The sequence below is a fragment of the Nematolebias whitei genome, chromosome 9 (assembly GCF_014905685.2).
Source record: "Nematolebias whitei isolate Nwh7 chromosome 9, NemWhi1, whole genome shotgun sequence".
NCBI lineage: Eukaryota > Metazoa > Chordata > Actinopteri > Cyprinodontiformes > Rivulidae > Nematolebias > Nematolebias whitei.
In genome coordinates, this window is record NC_056506.1 from 27,006,905 (window position 1) to 27,007,344 (window position 440).

Here is a 440-nt window from a genome sequence, read left to right on the forward strand (position 1 = left end):
AAACAACGAACTTTGGGGCGGATAGAGTGAGTCGATTTACGCCAACACCAGGGAACAAATCAAGGTGTTTTACAATATCTACAGTATACAAAGCCAACAATAACAAGGCAAAAGGACAGAGACAGAGTTTCAGTTAGTTTAAAGATGCATAAGACACAAATATTAATTTATTGAAAAGATGGTAAAAGCAGTATGAAACTGTCAATTAGTTAAAAGCAAACAGGCATGTTTTAACTTAGATATAAATGTGGTATGATCAGACTCATGTCTGAGCTCCTCAGGCAGTATGTTCCACAGGTGAGGGGAATAAAAGCTAAAAAGTAGATTCATCTTGTTTAATTTTGATTTGTGGTGCAAATCTGGTGCTTGTTGACCTGAGAGGTCTGGGTGGTTTATAGTATAGTATAGTATAGTATAGTATAGTATAGTATAGTATAGTA